Raw genomic sequence first — 25,937 nt, forward strand, 5'->3', positions numbered from 1 at the left:
ATGAGCTGTCTGCACAAGTAAAGAATAAGGAAGGATCACTGGGAGAAAGAAGAAAAGAAAGGAGTAAACTAAAACTAAGAAACAGGGACAACAGAATCTTCCTTGAAGAAAGGGTGGAATCGCCCTAGATTCTGCTTCAAATTCTCGACTGAAGGACATACCATTTGTTGAAACTATAGCATTGGTAGCTGGACTGAGAAGACCATTGATTTTTATCACAATTAATATCTCTAGGGATAAAATTCCTACACCTAAATGACTCTTATTGACAAGGATGAGATAGGAGCTGGAGAACCGTCATCATTTGTTTACTGGTAGAAGTAAAAATCGACTGGTAGATCATCTAGAAATCTCTTCTGGGCTCCCTTTTTCAACATCTCTACTGATTTTAAAGAGTGATAGCATTTCATGGGGCGCCTGGGTGGCTCAGTCGGTTAAGCGGCCGACTTCAGCTCAGGTCGTGATCTCACGGTTCGTGAGTTCCAGCCCCGCATCAGGCTCTGTGCTGACAGCTCAGAGCCTGGAGCCTGTTTCAGATTCTGTGTCTCCCTCTCTCTGACCCTCCCCTGTTCATGCTCTGTCTCTTCCTGTCTCAAAAATAAATAAAACGTTAAAAAAAAATTAAAAAAGAGTGATAGCATTTCAGAACTGGAAGAGAACTTAGAGCTCATCAAATCTAAGTAGGTCAAGATATTTTCCTTTTATTTAGGCACATAATATTCCTGTGAGGTTGGGGCAGGCAGAGAATACGGATGGAGAAACTTAGGCACCAAGAGGCTTCATTCATGTCATGAAGCTTATATTTGGCAAGGAACTCCTGGCTTTGAGTCCTGTGTCTCTTCTTCAGCAACAGTTACAGGGCATACTTTATTCTCTTAAAACACTCCCCAGAGACACTCTGCTAAACTTGGAGTGAACAGCAAGGCTTAAGACTTTCTACTTTAGAATAACAACATGCCAGTGGACCCACATAATAGATAGATCTTGAATGAATGCAAATGAAACAAAAAGTAGGAACTGGTAAGAGGAGGCTATTCTGGGGTCTAGTAGCTTCCACAATTGAACATGTTCCAGAAACTAAGCTTGCTTCCTGGTTCTATCCCTGTTTATTGGGATGAATTGCTCAAGTCGTATAGTTTCTCAAGCCCCGCTTTCATCTTCTAGGCAGAAATCATAGTACTGATCACCTGGATGCTATGAGGAATACAAATGAAAAAAAAAAATAAAAGGAGCACTGAAGGCACAAAGAACTATGAAATCATGGACTGATAGAGCTAAAAAGAGGTTTTGACAAATAATCTAACTTTGAAATATAGAATAAGATGAAGAATATTCCTCTGCCTTGGTAGCTATTAGAGACATGAATACATATATTCTTCTATTTCCAGAATGCTTTCTCACACAGTTGGGAAAAGTACAGAATGGAGAAGGATTCACCAGTCTCCTCCCACTGCTCCCCTCTATTCTGGGGCTCTTTGATCAGTCCAAGATGAGGGATTGACTAGGAGAGCACAAGTAGCCATGGAATAGGGTAAAATTATTTCTGCAAACTTTTCATCCATTCCTTATCCTTTCAGTCTTCCCCACCCCAATGCCCAGCTATCCTCCTCACTATATTTTACCATATTCAGTATGTGTCTTTATGCCATACATGATTATCCAAGGCTACTGACTTAAATGTTGTCCCCCAAGAAATAAGCTTCATTTCCCTCTAGCCTTACAAAAGTAATAGCTATCACATAAACTTCATGTACTCCTCCACAAACACTAGTGGAGTCTTATAATTTATTAGGTACTAGCTTCAGCTTATACACAGTCTACTCATACCACAGAAATTCTTAGTCAGATGAAATATAGCTAGGTTTCAAAAGATGTCAGTGCTAGAACTGTCAGATACACTACAAGTCAATAGAGCCTGGTATTTACAAGCCCCAGAGACTGAGAAGGAGACGATCCATGTGGGACAAAGCTGGGGCTTAATGTGCCAAATAGGGGCAGGATCTGACAGTGGCCTTGACCTTTCTGTTCTCTGGCCAGCTGCTCAGCCTGAGTTGTCATCAATGGACATAGGAACATAAGGGAAGCTCAACTCTCAGCAGCCCCATGAAGTTAGGGGATAAGAGTAACCAGCATATATTGATCTGGGAGGGAAAGGGAGAGAATCTGAAAGGGAGAGAATCTGAGGGGAAGCTTGTTCCCTCTATGCCCAAAAGACAAACAGTTCTTTTCATAAAGTAGAATGAAGTCAAAAGTGTACATGTGACCACAGATTGAAGAACAGCTAAGTATTTACAGATTTCTCCACTGATGTTCAGAAAGATGCCCCATTTTTCTCTATTCAGTTGAAGTGGCTTGCCTTCAATTCTCACAGCACTTGTTATGAATAAACCAGACTGGCTTTGTTACCATCTAAAATTCTATAACAAGTATTTTTCGGCCCTGGCTAGCATAAGGAGAATAGCAGAATTCTCACCACTGCAAAGTCCAAGTAAATCAGAATACGAACCCACTGTTGATATATTTTCTTTTGACACACACAATTTTACTGAAACTGCTGACTTGGAATCTGAATGTAAATATGTTTTACCTGAAAATTCTATAAGGACTTATGGTTCCAGGAAAGTCCATTATACCCCTATTGCTGTAATGCCATACTGCCCTCTGATTCTGAATTCACTATATTCTTACCTCTAGAAGCCTTTTCAAAAACGTTCATACTGTAATCCCAAATATGAACCCCTTTTTCTTTATTATTCACTTTGTAATTGTGCACCAATGCCAAATATGAAAGATGCTTCATTTACTGCCATAGCTAGCAGCATATCCATTCCCAGATTTCTGAGACAACTATCAAGATCTATATCTCAGTCTATGTGCAAAAATATCATGGGCTGTGTGTAGATCTCTGTTTTCTAGGAAGGTACGTGGGTGGAAATTGGCAAATTGCAATTGCACTTTAGAGTGTCTAGTGAAATTATCTTGGATCCTTGATGTATGGGAAAGCGGTTTGGAAGGCTGACCAGACCAGACATTGTGCGTGCTCATGCCAGGGAAGCCAACGCAATACGCTGACCCATTCCAAACCATTGGGGGAAAAGCTGCTTAATTAGGGAAGTCTGTAGTTCTGAAGGCTGGGTGATTTAAATGCTCAGTGGGGAAAGTTATTGGTCAGTTGATAGGTCAGCCATGGTCTGAAGACTTTTTCTCTTAACATAACAATTTGTCTTCAGACTTTTTAAAACCTCCAGTAGACTCCACACCAGCCAAATATTTAGTGGTTTTATGAAGTTTTTTGGTATTCATGTCAACTGTAGTTCTTCAGAAACCCATTTAAAATGTTGTTTCTTTTCCATATGGCATTCTGAAAGGGAACAGGGGATTACAAATTTACAATTGTGACAAAAAAGAATGCTCTTTGTAACTATTTCCGTAGCTTTCTAAACTTCTTAAATGAGTTTGATTTATATTGTGCCAAGACAAAATATCATATTTATCACTAAGAGTGTGATTAAAAAAAACAACAACAACATATATTCCCTTGGCAACTGGAATAACTGTATGTATGGTAGGTTATAGGCTTTTAGTTTTTGTCTTTTGCTATGTTTTTAGGTTTGATTAACAGATTCCGTAAATGAGGCTTGGAGGTTAAATCATCTGTTTCATCTCAACACTTTGAAAGTATGTTTAGCACTATTTTAAAGTCTAGGATCCAGAGCACTGTTTGAAAAGTTGTTCTTAGTCTCCCTATTGTCTTATTATGCAGACCGGGGGCACCACATTTTCTTAGATTTTCAAACTAATGTGGCTATAACTTTGCCCATTTTCATGAATGTGACTCTATAAGACAAGCCAAATAATGTACCTTTCTGAGAAGCCTTGAGGTCTCTGCCAAGCCCATGGCTCCCTTTAGGGTGGTTCTCCATCCATAGATTGCTATACGTTATATCCTGTGATCCTCACCCCTCCCCCAACTCTGACTGCAGCTTCTGCAGCAAAAGAATGTTGTCCAATCCAAAGACAGCCATCCATAGACTAGGCAAGGGCCAAGAAAGGGTCCAGCTGTGGAAATCTACTCAACCAAATGGTGGAATGACTGATCCCATCAAAGCTCTCACTTGGAATCTGACTGGGAGATGTACAAAATTAGAGTGAGCAGTGGGAAAAGGATTTGAGAAATAAAGGAAAGAGTAGAAGACACACCAAGGGGTAGAAGACTGAAGGCAGCAAAAAATACATAGAGAACAAGGAAGCAGGAAAAAGGAACCATGAACATGGCAGAATACCATTGGGGTTGCCATGTATCACCAGAGCTGAAGATATTAAAAATACTGTTGCATTCTGATTAACTCTCCAGTTCTCTGTCAGTTTGGCTCTGGAGTTACTGAGACTGGCTCATTTCCTTCTTACAACACAACTCTGTTAACGGGGAAACAAGAATCAAGCTTTTTCCAGTTTCTGACAAGTGATATTAGAACTCTAATAGTTTATTTACTATGAAATGAAACACCTATTTTGTATATCAATGTTCTGCTAATTTCTATGAGGACTATAAAAGATGAAAACATGTAATTACTGTTCTCAAGGGATTCATTAAGTTTGAACAGGTAAGACCATAGAGTATTGACACATGCAGTGAAGGGTTAAAGTTGGGCACTCTAAAGCCAGACTGCTCACTTACAAATCCTGCACCAATACCAACTATCTGTATGACCCTGGGCAAGTTACTTACCTCCTTGTGCTTAGGTTTCTTAGTCTGTAAAATGGGGCAATACTCTACAAACTACTGCTTAATGTTCTTGTGACGATTACATGAGGTAAGATCTGTAAAGGGCTTGGAACAGAGCTCAGAATAACAGATTGCCTACACCCTTCCCAGTATCTGAGGTCTCTGTGGAAAAGGAAGGAATTGGGTGGATTAGAAGCAACTCTGCACCAACCCATTTCTCATGGGAAGACAATCTGTACCCTAAACCAGACAGCGTGGTTGGAGAGTTACACCTAGATTCCAAGTCAACTATCTATAAAACAGATACCCACTCAGTGACTTAGGTGCTTGACATGGAAGATCCCTCCCCTCATTGGTTACTCACATTCCAAGGAAGGAATTTGGCTCCCTTGCCTCATCACCCTCTCTTTGCTCTCTCTTTGCCAGACATCTGCTACATATGCTGGTCTGCTTCATCTTTCCCCACATGATCTTGTTCTCTCCCCCTCCCTTCACTCCTCATACTTTCTTACAGGAAAGAACCAGGGGCAATTTTCTTTACAACATATGTAACCACACAAAACATATATTTCCCATTTGGCTCTGGTATGTTCATGAGTCGATCAAGACCATCTGTGCTTGCATATCCAATATCCCCCAGTCTACCCCACTCCCTAAATCTAATCCTTTCTGTGTAATTTAACAGGGTCTTTGTGCTACAAAGCCCTTAATAATTTTTAAACAAAATTGCCTTAATACATAGCAATTGCTAAATGCAATGCGGAAATATTTATTTCTCTTGCCAGCTATAGATTCCAGAGTCTGTGGCTGCCTTGCACAACTTGCAGAACTCTATGTGGTACAAACCGTACAAGACACATTTCTTAAAATCTACTCCTTTGGGGAGTCAAGCAACACATCACATTAAATTCTATAAGAGAGGAACATTGCAAATTATCAGCAAGTTAATTGCCCAGGGCAAGAACCCAAGCCAGCTCTATAATGTTTAATTTCCCCTTGACCCTTCTATGACTGATATTTGATAGGCAATACTCAGTCTTTCCTATGGCACCTGATTTCTAATTGTTGGCTTGTGCTTATCATCACTGCAAAATACTCAGGCATAAGTTCTACTGACAGACAGGAATCCAGCTGGAAATTAACACCATCAAAGCATCCTGGCATATGTGATATACTATAGTCACGTGTAAGCTCTGAAAATAAAAAAATCATTTTTGTAATCTTATGCTTATAAAATTATTTAAGTGTTCATGAATTTTCCAGGAGATTTGGATATATCGAAATAGCCATTCTTACAGAAACCCCACAAGTTTACCATTGCCTCCAATAAATCTTTTAAATTTTTTGAGTTTTCCTGGACCATGCAACAAATGTTGGTTGAACCCTTTGTTTTATGCAACACACTTGGATAGGTTCTGTGGAGAATACAACAACACATCAGATACACATTTTGGGGCCTCCAAAGTTTACAATCTAGTAGAAGAAATGAGACATACATACATGTGGTAGGCAGATGAATAGTCATCCAATTATGTCCACTCCTTACTCTCTATAACCTGTGAATATGTTACCCTAGCAAAAGAAACTTTGGATTTGTAATTAAGATGAAGGATCTTGTGATGAGAGATTATCCTGGATTATTTGAATGGGTTTGACCTAATCACATAATTCGTCAAAACCAGAGAAACTTTTCCATCTATAGTCAGGAGATGCAAATGATCAATGTTGCTGGCTATGATGGTAAAGGGGGCTATAAGCCAGAGAATTTGAGTGGCCTCTAGAATCTGGAAAAGGCAAGGAAAGAATTCTCCTCTAGACCTCCAGAAAGAAATATAGTCCTATCCACAACTTGATCTTAGCCAACTGAGAGCCATGCCAGATTTCTGATCTCCAGAACTATAAGGTAGAAAATGTGTGTTGTTTTAAGTCATTAAATTTGTGGTAATTTCTTACGGTAGCAATAAACACCTAAAATGATGCATAAGTTTAATACAAGTTAGAAAGTGCCAATTGATATAGAAGAGATATAAAAGGAATGAGATCTTAAGTGAACATTAGCATGACAAAACCGACTATTTTTCATCTTCTCTTACCCTTATCATTCTTAGTTCAGATTTGTATTCCTTTTGGATTTGTAACAAATAACACCCATATCAAAACAGCATTATTATGTCTTCCTCATCCTCCTGGGAGCACTGTAGCACAGAGCTAAGGACACCATGCGTATGGGGTGAGCGACTTGTACAAGATGAGAAACTGGCAAACCGGTTAACCCTGCATTGAACAGTTTATACCCAAAAGAAAGTCTCCAAAGTCATGACACAGCCAAAAGTAAGATTCTTGGATCAAAACGATAGATTTGTGATAGAGTCCTACTGATGCTGAATGTCATGCTATCTAAAACCTTGTTTTAATTTTAAAATTTATTTGTATAGCATTCCTGGAGTCCTTAGCAAGATAAACTGGGTCCAATGGAGCTGTAATTGCCAAAGTGTCTCTGACTAAATGGAAAAGTTTTAAAAAAATGAAAGAAGGAAAAAAAACTGAATACAAGTGGGAATCAATAAAAATAATATCTTATATTTTCACATGAATATTTATGTGTAATCATGCTTAATATTTATAACAATGCTGTGAAACTCTTATTATTCTGTCTCACTGATGAGGAAATCAAGGTGCCATACATTCAATGACTTAGAACTAAGAAGTGCCCAAATTTAAGTCAAAGAATAACTAGAAATTCATAAATCTTTTTTTCTAATACCCTCCAAGAAAAAGGTCCCTGAAGGACAAGAGCTAGGGATGCTAACAACACTACTACATACCTAGCACTAAATACAATGCCTGCAATAGGAGGAACTCAAAAATAATTGGGAAATGAAGGAATGTTATTCTCCCTATATGCTCCAATACCATGCAGCTCTTGACAAAAATATAAGACAGCATATATTTTGATAAACTCCTTAAGTCATTCTAGCCAGAAATTTTAACCTTTAAGACATATCTATATCCCTTGTGGAGCTTTCATTTTTATTACAATTTTTTTTAACGTTTAGTTATTTTTTTGAGAGACAGAGAAAGACAGAACATGAGCAAGGGAGGGGCAGAGAGAGAAGGAGACAAAGAATCTGAAGCAGGCTCCAGGCTCCAAGATGTAAGCAAAGAGCCCAATGTAGGGCTCAAACTCATGAACTGCAAGATCATGACCCGATCCGAAGTTGGACGCTTAACTGACTGAGCCACTTAGGCACCTCTGTTGTGGAACTTTTAAAATTCAGACATCCTGACTTATTTCACTTAGCATAATACACTCTAGTTCCATCCGTGTTGCTGCAAATGACAGAGAAAGACAAATATCAAATGATTCACTCATATGTGGAATTTAAGAAACAAAACAGAGGAACATAGGGGAAGGGAAGCAAAAATAAGATAAAAACAGAGAGGGAGATAAACAATAAGCGCTGCTTAAACACAGAGAACCAACTGAGGGTTTCTGGAGGGGTACTGGGTGGGGAGATGGGCTAAATGAGTGTTGGACATTAAGGAGGGTACTTGTTGGAATGAGCACTGGGTGTTATATGTAAGTCATGAATCACTAAATCTATTCCTGAAATCATTATTACACTATGTGTTCAAATATTAAAAAAAATAAAATTCAGACATCCAGATGGATTAAAAAAGGGCCCATCTATATGCTGCGTACAAGAGACTCACTTGATATCTAAAGACACACACACAGAGTGAAGGGATGGAAATGATATTCCATGCAGATGGAAATGAAAAGAAAGGTGGTATAGTAATACTTATATGAGACAAAATGGACATTAAAACAAAGGCTGTACCAAGAGGGAAAAAAAAAGGGATATATAATGATAAAGGAATCAATCCAACAAGAAGATACAACATTTGCAAATATTTATACACCCAACATAGAAGCACCTGAATTTATAAAGCAAATATTAACAGATGCAAATAGAGAAAATAACAGTAATGGAATAACAGTAGGGGACTTTAATACCCCACTTATGTTAATGGATAGATATCCAGACAGAAAATTAATAAGGAAACAGTGGCTTTGAAGAACACATTCGACCAGATGGACTTAATAGATACATAGAGAACATTTTATCCAAAAACAGCAGAATACACATTCTTCTCAAGTGCACATGGAATATTCTCCAAGATATATCACGTTAGGTCAAAAAAAGACTCAATAAATTTAAAAAGATTGAAATCATATGAAGCATTTTTTCCAACCACAATGCTATGAAAGTAGAAATCATTTACACGAAGAAAATTGGAAAAAAACACAAACATGTGAAAACTAAACATGCTACTAAACAACCAATGGTGAATAAAGAAATCAAAGAGGAAATCCAAAAATACCTTGAGACAAATCAAGATGAAAACTCAATGCTCCAAAATCCATGGGACTCAGTAAAAGCAGCTCCAAGAGGGAAGTTTATAGCAATACATGCTTACCTCAAGAAATAAGAACAATCTCAAATAAACAATCTAACTTTATACCTAAAAGAACTAGAAAAATGAAAATAAACAAATCCCAAAGTAAGTAGAAGGAAGGAAATAATAAAGATCAGAATGGAAATAAATGAAATAGAGAATAAAAAGATAATAAAAAATATTAATGAAACTAAGAGCTGGCTCTTTGAAAAGATAAACACAGTTGATAAACCTTTAGCCAGACTCATCAAGAAAAAAAAGGCAGAGGGCCCAAATAAATAAAATACAAAATGAAAGAGAAAAAATTACAACCAATACCACAGAAATACAAAGGGTCATAGAAGACTACTGCAAACAATTATACACCAACAAATTGGGCAACATTGATGAAATGGATAAATTCCTAGGAGTATACAATATATCAAGAATTAATCAGGAAGAAATAGAAAATATGAACAGAACTATTATTATTAATAAAATTGAATCAGTAAGCAGAAAACTCCCCAAAAACAAAAGTCTAGGACCAGACAGCTTCACAGGTAAATTTTACCAAACATTTAAAAAGTTAATACCTAGGCTTCTCAAGCTATTTCAAAATTAAATTTTTTTAATGTTTATTTATGTTTGAGAGAGAGAGACACAGAGTGTGAGCAGGAGAGGGTCAGAGAGAGAGGGAGACACAGAATCTGAAGCGGGTTCCAGGATCTAAGCTATCAGCACAGAGCCCAGTGGGGGGCTTGAACTCACGAACAGTGAGGTCAGACCTGAGTCGAAGTTGGACGCTCAACTGACTGAGCCATCCAGGCACCCCAAACTATTTCAAAAAATTAAACAGGAAAGAATTCTTCCAACTTCATTGTACAAGGCCAGCATCATATAGATATCAAAACCAGACAAAGACACTATAAAAAAAAAAGAAAACTACAAACCAATATCCCTAGTGAACATAGATACAAAAATCCTCAACAAAATATTATCAAACCAATACAATAGCAATAGTACATTAAAAGAATCATATTGTGATCAAGTGATATTTCTTCCAGGAATGTAATGATAGTTCAATATCCACAAAATAATTAATGTGGTTGATACACTACAGTAACAAAATGAAGAATAAAAATCATATAGTCATATCAATAGATGTAGAAAATGCATTTGACAAATTCAGCATCTATTTATGATTAAAAACTCTCAATATAGCGGATATAGAGGGAAAGTGCCTCAACAGAGTAAAAGCCATATATGACAAACTCACAGCCAAAATCAGACTGAAAGGTGAAAAGTTGAAAGTTTTTCCTCTAAAATCAGGAACAATACAAGGATGCCTATTCTTGTCATATTTATTCAACATAGTATTGGAAGCCACAGACAGAACAATTAGGCATAAAGGAGAAAAAAAGTGCATCCAAATTGAAAAGGAAGAAGTAAAGCTGTCATTATTCACAGATAACATGATTCTATATGTAGAAAACCATAAAGCCTCTACCCAAAAAACTATAAATAACAAATAAATGATTTCAGTAAAGTTGCAGATACAAAATTAATACAGAAATATGTTACATTTGTATACACTAACAACAAACTATAAGAAAGAGAAAAATAAAACAATCCGATTTATAACTGAAGTAAAAAGAACAAAACACCTAGGAGTAAATTTAACTAAGGAGGTGAAAGGCCTATACTCTGAAAACTCTAAAGCAATGATGAAAGAAATTGAAGATGACATAGATAAACTGAAAGATGTACTCATGAATTAGAAGAATTAATATTGTTAAAAATGTCCATAATACAAACCAATCTACAGATTAAATGCAGTCACTATCAAAATGCCAATGGCATTTTTCACAGACCTAGAGAAGATAATCCTAAAATTTGTATGGAACCACAAAAGGTGGTTAGCCAAAGCAATCTTGAGAAAGAAGAACAAAGCTGGAGGTATTGTACTCCCAGATTTCAAACTATACTACAAAGCTATAATAATCAAAACAGTATGGTACTGCCACAGAAACAGACACATAGATCAATAGAACAGAATAGGGAGCTCATAAATAAACCTATGCTTACATATTAGTTAATCTACAATAAAGGAGGCAAAAATATATAATAGGGAAAAGATAGTCTAATAAATGGTGTTGGGAGACTGGACAACTACATACCAAAGAATGACACTGGATTACTTTCTTACACCATACACAAAAGTAAACTTAAAATGGATTGAAGACTTACATGTAAGACCTGAAAGCATAAAACCCTTAGAAGAAAACATGGACAGTAAGTTCTTTTACATCAGTCTTAGTGATCTGTCTTTTTTTTTTTTTTTTTTGATCTGTCTTCTCAAGCAAGGACAACAAAACTAAAAATAAACAAATGGGACTACATCAAACTATATAGCTTTTGCACAGTGAAGAAAACCATCAAAAAAATGAGAACAGAGCCTATTGAATGAGAGGAGATACTCACAAGTGATATATGTAACAAAGGGTTAACATGTGAAGTATACGAAGAGCTCATTAAACTCAACATAAAAAAGATCTGATTAAGAAATGGGCAGTGGATCTGAAAAGACATTTTTCCAAAGAAGGCATGCAGATGACCAACACACAAGTGCTCAACATCACTAATCATCAGGGAAATGCAAATCAAAACCACAATCCAGTATCACGTCACACCTGTCAGAATTATAATTATCAAAAAGAAAAGAAAGAAAAGAAAAATGACAGTTATCAAAAAGAAAAGAAATAATAAATAATAAATGTTAGCGAGGACGTGGAGAAAAGGGAACCCTCATGCAATGTTGGTGGAATGTAAATTGGTACAGCCACTACGGAAAACAGTATTGAGGTTCTTCAAAAAATTAAAATTAGAACAACCATATAATCCAGCAATTCCACTTCTAAGTATATCTGAAGAAAATGAAAATACTAATTCAAAAGACATGTATACCCCTGTGTTGAATATAGCATTATTTGCAGTAGCCAAGTTATGGAAACACCCTAAATACACATCAACGGATGAATGAATAAAGAGGTGATAATATCGTAATGAGATATTACTCGGCCATAAAAAATGAATCTTGCCATTTGCAACAACATGAATGGCTTAGTATCATGCCAAGTGAAACAAGTCATATAGGGAAAGACAAAAACTGCATAATTTCACTGGTACGTGAAATCTAAAAAATAAAACTGAAGAACAAAACAGAAACAGACTCATAGATAGAGAGAACAAACTAGTGGTTGTCAGAGGGGATGGGCAAAATACGTGAAGGTGATTAAGAGGTACAATCTCCAGTTATAAAATAAGTAAAATACAAGGATACAATGTACAGCATAGGGAAAATAGTCATTAACACTGTAATTAGTTTTTACGGTGACAGATGGTAACTAGACTCACTGTGGTGACCAATTCATAATATATATAAATATTGGATCACTATGATGTACACCTAAAATAAATACAATATTGTATGCCAATTATTCTTCAATAAACAAAATTCAGACACCTTGGCCATATTGTGGCATATACAGTTGCTGTTGTAAGACCCCTGTTGTAAGGGACTGTCGTAGCCCCTCTTTGGGTGAGGTCTTACTATGAATCTTTGAATCCTAGTGAAACACAGGTTTCAGGACATCAAAGAACAGAAACCAAATGGTTTTACTCTCTTTTTTCCCCCTATTAAGCAAGGTATTAAATAATTAAACAAATGATACTCAAAACTTTCCAGCCTTCTGACATGAATGACTATAGTTCTGGACCATAAACAGATCTAGCTTCCCATGCAACAGAGTACACCCAGGGAAATTCTGCTCACAGGTGACAATCGAATTCTGTTGGTAGAGGAAGAACAATGGGAAATTGAAAAATTGTTTTTATGTTGGAGGGGTCTATATATTTGTATGCATAATTAGAATTTGATGTTTCATGAAAAATTATACCATAATCTTCTTCATTCTTTGCTCTGAGGGCCTTGTTTTCCTGTATTATCTAACAGAAACCTAAAACAACGAGCACTCAATTCTAAATAGAGATGGAACTGCATGTTCTCCTGTTGTAATATGTAGTTTATTTTCAACAAAAGGGGGGCAGAGATCTAAGGGAGTTAAAAACAATGGTCACAGTTTATTGAACTCATCTGTTTTCTTAAAAAGACAAAATTATTACCTGATGGTGTTCAGGGTTTTCTTAAGTTCATCTCAGGAGGATGGGCCAGATACAGAGATTTTTGAAAGAGGTCCATAGATCATTTGAATGCACACCAGAATTGATGACCAATGTTCTGTAATCAAAACCCCAAGTTTCCACTGGGGGTTCACTGATCCTTCATAGAATAGGTATGAATCTTGAATCCATAATGCCTTCATTGTCTCAATGAAGCCACTCTTTCCAGTTCTCCTAAATAAAAAGAAAGGGACTGGTGAAACATAGGAAGGTAATATTACACACACACACACACACACACACACACACACACACACACGCACACACACACACAAAACCAAATTAAAAAAAAAAAACTTTTTGAAATTGTAGTTAAAAAAGGTTTGGAGTAAAAACAAATTATTTTAAATAGTCTAATGGTAGAATTTTCTCAAAAGGAGAAAAACAAATGTTCAAGTATCCCTTTTGCAAGACAGTCCCAACAATGAGGTCAGTCAAGCAAAGTGGCATTTTTCCTTGGAATTCATTGAGGTATTCAGGTCATAATTGGCTGTGGCATTTGGGAAAATATGGAGGAAGAAACTTGGCTCTAGGAAAGGAGGGAAAAATTATCTCAATGCCCCAGAAGTTCTTTTTTAAACTCCAGATTTGTACTGGGATATTTAGAGTTAGAATTTCCAGTAAAGAAGAGAATGTATCAAAGCTGCAGATTTCAAACAAGAAGGAAGGTCAAGGAGATGGTTAGACAAAGAAAAAAAAACCTCTGGAATAAACAGTCTTAGATAGTTGAATGGTCAAATAACTTATCTGAATCATAGGAAAGAATGATGTCGTGTCTAAATGTTAAATTGGTGGCAGGTGTCTTGTGCTTCTAGTCTGATTACACATTTCTTGAACACAGGTGTACTGAAAGGATACACTCCCATTAAAGATCCATTTATCAAGTTTAACATGATAATTATTTATCACATTTCCTCCTTGGAATCTGTCTCACTTGCTTTTTATATTCTTTCCTTAAAAATATTGAGGATTATTAATATTTATAATACACCACTTGATTATATATTTCAGGAGTATGCATTATGTGCCTGGCAGTGTGCCAACGAATATAAGAGCCACAAAAGAAGTAAAACATTGTGTCTACTTACATAAAACTTAAACTGTAATTGTACAAATAGAATTTATATAAATGCAGACATTAAGTAATAATTGTCTATGGGATACCAACTGGAAGTGTAACATGATTTCTAAAATGAGAGGAAGCTATGTAGACTAGGGTATTTGGTGGGAAGACCTCAGAGGGAGATTGGGCTTGACCTAGAACTTGATGAATTGAATGGCGGTGGGAGGCATTAAATAAGAGAGTGTGAAATGAGTGCACAGGCAGTAAAAACCTCAGAGACTACAAGGAGATGAGTGTAACTGCTTGACCACTGGGCTTGAGACATATATATTTGAGATTTGGGACATGAGTCATGGAAAAAGACTGTGGTACAGTGGAATGAGTCCAGATTTTAAGATGAATTCTGATTTTGCTACTATAACCTCAGCTTCCATTTATATGCATTGAAAAAAACAGACATTTTAGTTTCACTTATTTGAAAGTGGCTCCTGACTTATCTCTATTTGAATATTGCTCTTCGGTCTTTATGCTTCTCAAAATTGCTTCTACCTCTGATTGTCCTCTTCCCGGTGCAGGTTACCAACCAGATCTGTTGGGCCCCCTCCACTTGAAAGGCTATTGCTTCTTCTTACCTGAAGACAATCAGGTTGAACAAGATGCAATTAATACCCTATCCTTTCTCTTTTTCCACAGTGCCATTAGACAAGGCTGTATGGCACAACAAGCTTAGGGCAACGGTCCTCAAATTGAGCAGGAATTATCCAAGGAGCTTCTAAATTCTGATATCACCACTGGATCAGAATCTCTGCATGGTGGAACACAAACATTAGGATTTTTTAAAGCTCCTTGGTAACTGCAATGTATAGTGAGGTTTGAGAATTATAGCTCTAAAGCAATCATTTGAGATATTCCACTAGACAGTAATGACTGTCACATTCCAGTTTCCAAAGAATGAAATGGAGGAAAAGAGATTTGCTTAAAGAGGTCCCACATCTCAGCTCGTGTAGAGCAGGGGCCCTTCCAGCCCAGTTGTCTTTGAGATTTGTCCACCAGGATGAGTTTCAGACCAATCTGCTTCCTCCTTTAATTGACCAATGAGTAGATATTGAGATGTCTTACAAGGATAAATTATTCTCAGGGATTTTATAGTCTAAATCCATGAAAGAATACAAATATATTCAAAACTGCCTCATAAATTTCTCACAACTGAATCTAAATTTTACACAATTACACAAAGGTGAATTGTTATCTTCCCTTTATCTCTCATTCCATACCTTTTTCAGGGCCACTTTTGGCCCACTCAAAAATAGGAAAAAATTCAATGTTGCACTGTGTCCATTTAATAACACTCTTTTGGCTATACACAGAGTAGCTGAAGTTTGAGGATTATACCTAAAAAGAATTATGTGCTCAAACACTTTGGTTTCTCTGTAAGGAGGAGGAAGTATGGTTAAATTCTTTTAGATGATATCCATTTAAACTTTGGCTAAATTTCTTAGGCTTTCTGAGCTTCCATCTTCTCAACTAGAAAAAGACAACATTAATATCCAATGGCAAAATTATCAGAATATTGTATCTTATTTATAAAATACTGGATATGAAACACAGTAACATATGGGAGTGTTCAAAAGTTGATCATTATTATTCCAATTTGAATAAATCATAGGTCAGCTTTTCATTTTAAAAAGGAAAATAAAAAAAAATAAAGGAAGCAGAAGGGATGGAAAAAAAGCAATAAAAATTATATTATTTGAATGTACAGTATGTGCCAAACATATGTTAAGGTCTTTATAAATATATTATCTCATTAATACCTACCTATACAATAAGTATTAATATGCTCATTTTTGTAGATGAGAAAACAGAGACCTAGGATTTTGAGAGGGAATGACTAAGCCAATTTAGAAAACAGATTTTAGGCAACTTTTATTTGTGAACTTTTCCTGAGCTACTTTCCTCACCCAACCCCATTAGATGTCTATGGTTTCCACAAAGATTTCTGAGTCTTACGTCTGTCTTTAGGAGGCTGTCTTGCACATATGGATTATGTGCACATATGGATTACTGCACATATGGATTATGTGGGGTGTATGTGTGTGTGTGTGTGTGTGTGTGTGTGTGTGTGTGTGCGCACATGCCTGTATTTTTCGTGTAAAGAGAGGAATTCAGGTTGAGTTCATTCTATTTTTTCATAGCATATTGTCTCCATTGGTTCATGCGAGAACCATTTCATATCTCGCTTTAGTTTTTTAAACTCCCATTTATTGCCTTTCCATGGGCCTCCAATCTAATGTGTGTTTGATTTATTTCCTATTCACTTGTATTCTTAGAATAGCTACCATGTGTGTGTATGTACTCACGCAAATGCGCATCTTAAATACCATGTTTTCAACATTCTTCACTCAATATTAATTTTAAAAGATCTGTTCATGTTTCTCTGTATACGTCAAGGATTTCTTCTCTCATTGCATATCTTCCATGGTGTGCACTAAACCACACTCCCCAGTGGCAGACACCAAGTTTGGCCGCAATACTTCAATGCCACAAACAACACCATTCTTCTGTAAGCATATGTGCGATGTTTTCTGCGGTATATATCCAGATGTGAAATTTCTGGGCCACGTGATGAACCTATAGTTGTTTTAACTGAATTCTTCTCACTAGATGATCTATATGTAATCTACTTGAATAGGAGGGTTTCTACTCTATTTCCATATTGTCACCAGCGCCTGGCATTGTCTGAAGAACATGTATTTTAAAATTACATTCACCTCTATTGACGTTAAAATCTAAAGAGAGTCCAAAGAAGGATATCTCATAAATCAATTCAGTTTTTAAAAGAGCCTGATTTTTATCCCTTTATCATAAGAGATTGGAAACAGTATGGAGATATGGTTTGTGTCTCCAGTAGAGGAGAGAACACTGCATGCCCTGTATTTGAAAGGAGAGTCAGTGATTTAATTTAATGGGAACTTAAAGCTTCTTTTGTAATCATTGTGAACTGCAAAATAATTTCTAAATGAGAGAGATGAGTTCTAGTGCCTTGGGCTGCTGGTTGGCCTGCCAAAGACAAAATGAGGACACTAGAATTTCACATGAGATATGGGCCTGAAAAGGCTGCAAGGCTCCAGTGGCAAATGGACAGTTCATGACCTCATAGAACTTACAAGACAGTGGAAAATACAGAAAGCAAACAATAATTACAAAAGATACTTGTGAGTCTGAGATTGAAATAGTCTTACTGAAATGAGCCTTTGAATCATCTGGATGTCAGAGCCTGGTTACATGGAATCTGTAGCTCATGGGTTCTTATCACCCAGTTTAGAAGGCTTCCCAATTCCCCGTCTGCAAGAAAGATGAAGTACCTTGCTTGCAAAACATACTTTCTAATTCACAATATATCCAGGCCCTTGTTCTTTTTATTTAAGCAACATTCTCTTAATTTTAATTTGTCTGGCATGTCCAGATCCATCTTCATGGCCAGAACATTATTCAAAGATTAATGGTCCTGAGAGAATAATGTTCTTCACACTAGATTTCTAAGGAGCTGTTCAATCTCTTTTCTAATTCGGCAGTGAGAGTGATGAGCTGGAACAAAAGCAACCTTGACAGGAATTGTCTTCATCTATTATTTTTCCTACATCTCAAGAGGATCTGGTGGGCTCTTGAACTTGCCCTTTGAGCTAAGTAGTTGGAAAGTACTTTGACTCCTGGCAACTTACCCAGTAGTCTGATAAATGTGTCTTAGCTACCTTAGTTCTGGTTTGTGGGAAACAGCAGAATTTTCTATGGTTATTTTGTGCACTCTTACAAAAGGGAATTATTTTCTTTCATATGTGTGGGCTCTGTAGTCAGGAAGGATTGCAAAGGAAAAATTATATGGTAACAACAAATCTGATTGACTCCCGCGATTTCAAGTATGACAAGCAGTGCTTTTCTCTCCACATTATCAATTTCATGGTGTTTAGAAGTAACTGCTAGGTTTTCTTTTAAGTCTATTAGAAAATATTGGTGTGTGACTAAATGTTGATATGAAACATGGAATAAATTTTAGCAAAAAGGCTGCTCACTTCCTACATGATATGTGAGTTTTTATCTGTGTTAAATGAAAAAAAAAATAGTGCTTTTTATTTTACTTTGTGGAATTGAAAGTCTGTAACAAAGGATACATTGAGATTAAAGGAACTCTAGCACTCTCTTTTTTTTTCATCCATCTTTACACTAATAGAGTTAGGCAAATTGTGTAGTTGAGAGGATCCTATAATAGTACTATTTATTGGACAGTTTATTTCATTTGCTCATTCATTTATACATTTCACAAATATTTTTTAAGTACTTACTATGTGATGGATACTCTGCTAAATATTGAAGCTATAATGTCAAGACTTCAGTTTTTAACCAGTGAAGAAGACATAACTCAAACAAAAACCAAGCACATAATCATAAGAAAATGTGTTAAATGTTATAAGAAACAGGGCACTCTGGGAGAACAGAAAGAGAACTAGGCTAAGGGAAATGAAGACAGAGAAAATTATGTTTAAGCTGAGACCTGAAGGATGAAGGGAGTTATGCAGGAAAAGAGAGATGAGGTGAGTAATGCATAAGCAATGGCAACTGCCTTTGGGAATAACACAAACCAAAACAAAGACTATAGTGTATTCAATCAAGGAAGTACAATGAGTCCTGGTTTCCCTGACCTGGTGTGTGCAATGAGAGGAGGTTGTAAGCAGTGGTCATAATATAAAAGTCTTTGTGAGATATATTTAGGACTTCAGAACTTATCCTAAGATAAACCCTATCCTATCCTTACATAAGTAGTATTATCCTCATTTCACAGATACAAAAATTGGTCTAGAGAGGATACATATGTTCCTATTTATCCAGCAAACAATTGGTCAAGCCAGGTTTTAAACAAGCACTGCCTACCTCCAAAATCTGAGTTTTGCTCTTTAATTTATGGCCTCTCTTCTAATATACATGGGTGGTTTTATCTTGACTAAGTGTTGTACTCAGAGAAACTTTAATACAACATTTAAACATGATTTTTTAGGGGTGCCTGGGTGGCTCAGTCAATTGAGTGTCCGACCGGCTCCTCAGTGAGTTTGAGCCCCACATAGGGCTTACTGCTGTCAGCCTGTCAGCACAGAGCCCACTTTAGATCCTCTGTCTCCCTCTGGCTGCCCCTTACCCACTTGCACTCTCCCCCAAAATAAAAAATATTAAAAAAATATTTTAAAAAACATGATTTTTTAAAGATTAAATATATATTACTGTCTCTCAAGAAAATTCCAGAGTGAGGGGAATTTCTAATCATAATTCAAGGTATCCTTTTTTCCACCTCTTTTAATGTTTATTTATTTTTTTGAGACAGTTAGACACAGAGTGTGAGTGGGAAAGGGGCAGAGAGTGAGGGAGACACAGAATCCAAAGGAGGATCCAGGATCTGAGCTGTCAGCACAGAGCCCGATACAGGGCTCAGACTCACAAACTATGAGATTATGACTTGAGCTGAAGTCAGATGCTTAACTGACTGAGCCAATCAGGCACCCCATCCTCCCACTTCTTTTGATGTCAGTAATCCCTATGCTTGTAAGTTGTTTTCCAAGTGTCTCTTCCTTTCATGCTCTAAACACAAATTCTCTAAGCTTTGTCTATATAAACACTCACACTCTATTTCTTCACCCTTACTGTAATACTCATTTTTGTCTGCTAGTAACTTCCTGTACACTCCAATGTGAATTTAGCCATCATCTACAGATGCTGTAGTTCCTCACCTTTACTGTTAACATTCTTTTATTTTTCTGCTAGCAGCTCCTTGTACACTCCAATATGAATCCAGACATCATCTACAGATGCTTTAGTTCTTTCCTCTCTCTTTCCACCAATTGGCAGGGCAATTAGTTAAATGGAACCCTTCCCCAAAATTCCCTGTTGGAGGACATAACTACCCAAAGGATCATGGCTGAGGAGAATGCAGACACATCTCAGACCTTATATACTCATGGATGAGGTGAATGTATGGGATGTAACTAAGAACCCAGTGTCTTGGAAAAAGTGTTGTTTCTCTGCAAAAACAAAACACCAAGGGGCGCCTGGCTGTCTCAGTCAGTAGAGCATGAAACTCTTGACCTAGGGTCATTAAGTCCAAGCCCCACGTTGGGCACTGAGCTTAATTCAAAAACAAACAAACAAACCCATCTATTCTATGTATTGTGGTGTGGGAATCATATAGGGTATCTGGCTAGCCATTAAAGTAAGCCTATTGGAATGGGGAAAAATATTGCTTGCTACATACAGCTCTGGAAAAAGCAAACCATTTTCTTAATGTCACTGCCCCCAAAAGAAACTACATGTTATTTCTTCTACTTTCACTTAAATAGAAAAAGCCTTCTTCTGAAATTCCTTAACAGATAAGTTTCAATTTGCCAACAGATAAGTTTCAATTTTCTCCAGGTAATTGGTAATTTTCATCACCAATTACCTGGAGAAAAACTCCTTATTCCACCCATGTATTGATAAGAGCAGATAATGGAGCTATTTAAGAGGACCTAATTACTTATGGGAAAATGGTAGAAAAGAGTGGAAGCACCACTAATGGAAGAAAAAGGAGAAAACTCTAACCAAAATCTTAATCTTATTAAGAACATAAATTATAGGGGCTCCTGGGTGTCTCAATCAATTAAGTTTCTGACTTTGGCTCAGGTCATGATCTCACAGTTTGTGAGTTTGAGCCCTGTGATGGGCTCTGTGCTGACAGCTCAAAGCCTGGAACCTGCTTCAGATTCATTCTCTCTCCCTCCCTCTCTCTCTCTAATACAAGTAAACATTAATTTTTTTTTTAAATAAAACCTAAATTATAGCACATACATGTGAAGAGTTTTGGGAACAAAAAAAATAAACTTAAAAATTAGAAAAATGGAAAATAAGTGGTCTGCCATTGAAAATTAGGTTTTATGATTTAAATAACAAAGTATCAAGAAAGTAAAATAACGTATGAAAAAATAAGATATATAAAGAAGAACAAAATAGATGTGGTAAAAGTGATAATTATAGAAATATTAGAATATAGGGGCCTTTGGGTGGCTCAGCCAATTGAGTCACCTTGACCTGACTCTTGATTTCAGTTCAGGTCATGATCTCACAGTTGTGAGATTGAGCCCTGCATTGGACTCCAGACTGAGTGAAGAGCATGCTTGGGATTCTTTCTGTGCCTCTCCCCTGCTCACATACTCGCTCTCTCTCAAAATAAATAATAAACATTTTCTTAAATACAAAAAGAAAAAAAGAAATATTAGCATGTAAACTCAATAGGGACAGAAATCTTGCACTTCTTTATCATTGCCAATATCTTTAATGGTGTCAAACCCATAGTAGGTGTTCAATGAACAAATGAAGAAATAAATAACTAGAACAAAATTTACCTAGACTGAAGATTTTAAAGCTATATTTATAGATGAGGTAAAGCCATTTTCCCCTGCATCTCTCTGTCAAGGACAACTATAAACCTTGGAAATGGTATAAGGCACAAAGAAAAGAGAACTCTCAAAGATGGAGAGATTATGAGCTAGTTCTGGGGCCCAGGACTGGTGGAACTGCACAATACCAGGAAGTCTTGCATACCTCCACCCAACAGAGGAAGATTACCCAACCTCAAATTCCCAGATACCCAACCAAACAAAAGAAGGCAACTGAGGCAGGCTCTTCCCTTCCATGGATTGAGTAGAAGTCTCCCTGACAACATCAGGTAAGCCAGACTGCTTAAGTAAGGATTAGGAGCCCAATCTAAAGTAAGGGGCCTGAGGAAGTATTCTCCTTCCTTAATGAGCCTTTCCATAGTAGATATGCAGTGAAACTGGTAAAAGAGATTGAGCCTAGTCTAGAAAGTTCATTGTCCCAAATACCTGAGAATCTCCTATCCCTGCCCAGAGATATCTGGACAACAAGGAGCTATCAGCCCTTCCTTACTGAGAGATGCTCAGCAGCTCACCTTAGGACACCCCTTCTCCACCCCTAGGCAACATTGGTAGGAACAACAGGTGCCCCAGCATCACCAGGTAAACCAAATAAACTAAACTAACACCACAAAATCTATAAAAACAAAACTACCACTGGAGCCACAGCCCAGAAAGTAAATCTTAGAAAAATAAAAGATTTAAATAAGATCCAGTGTCCCCTAACATAAATGTTAAGAATATAATACAAAATCACCCATGAACAACCAAGAAAATCACTTGAATGAAAAAAGACAATCAACTGACACCAAAACAAAGATGAATCCAACGTTGGAATTATCTGACAAAGATTATAAAGAAATTTCATAAAAATGCTCCAACAATTAATTACAAATTCTTTTGAAACAAATGAAACAATAGAAAATATTAGCTAAGAAATAGAAATTATTTAAAAAATCAAATGAAATTCTAAAACTGAAAATGCAATAATAAAAATAAAAACTCACTGAATTGTTCAACAGTAGAGTGGAGATGACACAGAATAGGGTCAGTGAATTTGAAGACAAAACAGTAGATTGGTTGTTTACCTAATCTGAATAGCAAAAGAAAACAGCCCAAAAGAAATTAACAGAGTCTCAGAGATCTAGGGGACCATAGCAAAAATCAAGATGCATATCATTTGGTAATCCAAAAGAAGAAGGAAAAGAAAGTGTGACTGAAAGAATATTTGAAGAAATCCTGTCTGAAGGCGCCTGGGTGGCTCAATAGGTTGAGTGTCCAACTCTTGATTTCAGCTCAGGTCATGATCTCATGGTTTGTGAGATCCCCCACTCCTCCAATCATATCTCTCTCTCTCTCTCAAAATAAGAAATCATGGCTGAAAATTTTCCAAATATGGTGGAAGATATAGTCCTACAGATCCAAGAAGCTGAGCAAACTCCTGAAAGAGTATAAACTCCATGGAATCTAAATTAAGACATATCATAAACTTTTGAAAATTAATGGTAAAAATATCTTGGAAGCAACAAGGCAGAAACTATGCATTATCTATAGTAGAATCTTAATTTAAATAACAACTAATTTTTCATTGAAAGTCATGGAAGTCATAAGTATGTGACACAATATTTTTCAAGTGCTAAAAGAAAATAAACATTGTACATTCTATATTTGTAGAAATGATTGTTCAGGAATTAAGGGGAAATAAAAAACATTCTCAAGTGAAAAAAATAACTAAAAAATTTTGTCACTAGAAAACCTGTTCTTTTTTTAAGTAAAAAAATTTTTTAAGTTTATTTATTTTGAAAGAGACAGAGAGCACAAGCAGGGGAGGCACAGAGAGAGGGGGGGACAGCTGATCCAAAGCAGACCCTGTGCTGATGGCAGAAAGCCCAATGTGGGTCTTGAACGCACAAACCATGAGATCATCACCTGAGCTGAAGTCAGACACTTAACTGACTGAGCCACCAGGTGCCTCTAAAGGAATCTATTCTTACAGATTAGCTAAAGGAAGTTCTTCAAACAGAAGAGACAGACAGACAGACAGACAGACAGAAAGAGAGAAAGAAAGAAAGAAAGAAAAAAAGAAAGAAAGAAAGAAAGAAAGAAAGAAAGAAAGAGAAAGAAAGAGGAAGAAAAGAAAATAATAGAAAACAAAGAGAAAGGAAGGAAGAAATGAAGGAAGAATGAAAGAGAGAACATGGCTGAAGGAACCTTGTTTTTTCTTTTTTTCAATTAGCATAATTCCTTGAAGGGTCATCCAAGTTGTTATTTATATCAATTGTTATTGATATCGATTTATTGATATTATTGATATTTATTGATATTGATTTTGTTATATATATATATATATATATATATATATATATATATACACACTACCATTTAACCACTTACCTGTAGAAATGAGGATAGATTAGTAATTACCAGGGTATATGGTTGGTACAAGAGGGAGGAGGATTGTTTATAAAAAAAAAAAATAGCCATGGGAGGATTCTTGTGGTATTGGAACTGTTCATAATCTTGAATGAGGTATTGGATATATGAATCAACACTTGTGATTTACTTGTACAGAACTTAATACACACAAACATATATAAACACACACACATTAATAGGAGTAAAACTGAAAGCTGAATACAACTGGTGTATTTTATTAAAGTCAATAACCTGGCTGTAATATTATACTACCATTTTGAAAATGTTACCATTAGGGAAAACTTGGCAAAATGTGGACTGATATTTCTGCATAGTCACTGTATCTAAATCTACAATTATCTCAGTAAAAATCTCAATTAAACGAAAAAGGTAAACTACTGTGCTAGCCAGCCTCCAAGTTGGTTCATACAGAGCCTGCCCCTGGTATTCATCCCTCATGTAAGTCATAAAGGACAATGTGGCTTCCATCTTACTTTCTCCTGGATCATGCACTTTGGGGAAGTTACCCATCTAGCATCAGCTTCCCTCTGTACAGCAATGGAAAATAAAAAAGGGAGAGCTATAGAGTTATTAATGAGAAAAAAAGTACTGTTATAAAGATTATTATCCTTCTCTAAGATATCCTTCATTTTCATATCTCATAAGGATTAAAAAATTATACATCCTTTATCTCCATTTATTCAATCACTAAAGCAATTACCTGAGAAAGCACTCTAACCAAGAAATTATGCATGAACTCTCTAGATAGAATAAGTGTTTATAGAAGAAAACTGTGAGCAATAAATCTGATAACAGTCATAGTAAAATCTGAAGAAATGGCTTTAATGCAATTGAAAATTATAATATAGATAATAAGCAAGTATTTATTCCATAAAACCAACCTTCGTCAGGGGAAAATATATTAACAAGAAAGCAAAATACTACTTCAGCAAACTCAGGAGTTGGAAGACAGATAAAAAATTTATTTGGAAAACATAAGCATACTAAAGCTCTGGTTTCTGTGAAGATGATGGGCATAATTGGCCAAACAAATACAGTGAGTAGGGATCATAACATTATTTAGTTTTTATATTCTTTATAGAGCTAACTATTAAAATTAGTTTTAGTTATTAAAAATAAGAAAGCACTCACTAGTAAATCATTAGTCACACTTTCCAAGTCAGAGAGAGAGAAATATTTGAAAAAGAACATGAGAAGTTACCTGCTTTAGATTTTACAGCAAGGCAAAGAGAAATGGCCATCTGGTTGTAAAGCCCATGTATTTCTATACTAATATTTGGCTTTCATCTATGATCCTAACAGATCTGTACTGAAGACATTTCAAATTAACAAGAACCCATCTTACATTTTCATCATTTCTTTTTTAAAATGTTTTATTTATTTATTTTTTGTGTGGGGGTGGGGAGGGCAGAGAGACAAAGAGAGGGAGAGAATCCCAAGCAGGCTCTATTCTCAGCACAGAGCTCAGTGCAGGGCTCAGTCCCACAACCATGAGATCATGACCTGAGCCAAAATCAACAGTCTGACACTTAACCTACTGAGCCACCCAGGCGCCTCACATTTTCATGATTTCTAAAGTCAG

At 36.3% G+C, this 25,937-nt stretch overlaps 1 long non-coding RNA gene across 1 annotated transcript in view; it reads right to left on the bottom strand.

Moving 5' to 3' along the window:
• Positions 1 to 25,937, bottom strand: part of LOC121036150 (uncharacterized) — a 317,857-nt gene that overhangs the window by 80,320 nt on the left and 211,600 nt on the right. Inside the window, exon 3 of the long non-coding RNA XR_005793258.1 lies at positions 13,349 to 13,579. This is a non-coding gene — a long non-coding RNA (uncharacterized LOC121036150). The remainder of the gene's footprint in view (positions 1 to 13,348; positions 13,580 to 25,937) is intronic.

Source organism: Herpailurus yagouaroundi, unplaced genomic scaffold, assembly GCF_014898765.1.
Source record: "Herpailurus yagouaroundi ecotype Mexico unplaced genomic scaffold, PumYag 162, whole genome shotgun sequence".
Classification (NCBI taxonomy): domain Eukaryota; kingdom Metazoa; phylum Chordata; class Mammalia; order Carnivora; family Felidae; genus Herpailurus; species Herpailurus yagouaroundi.